General features: G+C 35.4%; 1 long non-coding RNA gene across 1 annotated transcript; it reads right to left on the reverse strand.

Annotated features, from left to right (window-relative positions):
- Positions 1 to 988: 988 nt before the first annotated feature.
- LOC121731078 lies at positions 989 to 1,253 on the reverse strand. The gene is made up of 2 exons (XR_006036186.1): positions 1,183 to 1,253; positions 989 to 1,068 (listed from the first exon to the last, which is right to left on the reverse strand). It is a non-coding gene; the product is annotated as an uncharacterized LOC121731078 (long non-coding RNA).
- Between the last annotated feature and the right edge of the window lie 238 nt (positions 1,254 to 1,491).

Raw genomic sequence — 1,491 nt, forward strand, 5'->3', positions numbered from 1 at the left:
TTCCTTAAATAAGCAGAAAATATATGCGCAAAGGTAGGCGCAAAGTTTCTGAAATTGATTTTACCAAAACTTATGTACGCTACAAAAAATATTCTGGTTTATGGAAGTACATAATAATCATTGTACTAGTGGTCTAGTGCGTATATTGTGTAACTTTTATAATTGTCATTTGTTATAAAAATATGTATGATCCACCTTACGAATAAAGTTACAAAATAAATAAGCTGTACCATAGACAAAGGAAAATATTACGATGTTTCGTCCTTTTCTGTCAATCTATTTTCCAACTCTTACACAAGGACATTGTATATCGTAATTTTTATTAGTAAGGTTATTCATGTTCGATCGATACGATAGAGATAGACTATCGCATCGAATATTTGATTTTTATTCTATCGGATAGAACAATCACTCCAAAACGTTTGTTGTGAGAATCATGTGACATTCAAAATTGTCTATACTCATAGCGTAATACGTGTACTGATTATTATGTTAGGCTACTGGGCTTCGCTGTGGCAGTGGGTTATGTATAGAACTATAGACTGTATAAGTTACTGGTCAATAACGGTTGTAGTATACATTGTGTAATCTGTTGCAGGAAAACACTTTGATATGAAACAGATGCATTTATATCGTCACACCAGAGTTAAGTTTCATCACTTTACGAAAATTTGTATGGTGTTCAAATTAGTTACTATGGTTTGCCACTAGGGGCGCTGTTGTGACCCCATACTTTTTTTTCGCGATAAGAAGTGATAAAATTGACTACTCAGGCCATTGTTGTGATTGAAACCACATAGTATTTAACACCTACTTACGCACACACATGCATCAAACTACGCTACTCCGCGTTGTCACTCGTTAATGATTGGTCAGCTGTGTAGCGTAAGTTGACTTACACGTGAATGTAAAACTGGCCAGAATGTTTTTACTACATCGGGTTATGAAAACTTTATCATATTTATATCGAAGTGTTTTTCTGTAACTATCGCATTTTGGGAAATGGCACATTACTTCCGAGCTTTGTTTGTTAATTGTATGTTATGAGATTTGATGTATAAGCTGTGCCTACAGAATTATTAATAATAATATAGAAAAGGCACAATGTCAGGTGTAAAACCTTTCGATTTTATTCTTCGGAAGTATAGAAGCTATTTCTATTTTATTATTATCTGTGGCAACAACTAGCGAGCTGCTACTGTAACCAAAGATACAAAACTACACAATATCTAGCCTCTAGGACCATTCTTAGTTCTTATGTTAAGCTTTCCGTCTTGCCTAGGTATTGTAGTTGGCAGATTTCACGTGCCTTTGTTAGTTTCCTTCGAAACGCATTTTCCTCACGATTATCTTTCGCCGCCGCTATTAAGATTACTAATGGCCAGTTCACATTGTCTCAATCCAGCGATCCAATCCAGCGCTGGATTGCTGTTGGAATAATGTAAACGGATACTGGAATGAATGAATTGCATTCCAGTGCATTCCAGCACG

The sequence above is a fragment of the Aricia agestis genome, chromosome 10 (assembly GCF_905147365.1).
Source record: "Aricia agestis chromosome 10, ilAriAges1.1, whole genome shotgun sequence".
Taxonomy (NCBI): Eukaryota; Metazoa; Arthropoda; class Insecta; order Lepidoptera; family Lycaenidae; genus Aricia; species Aricia agestis.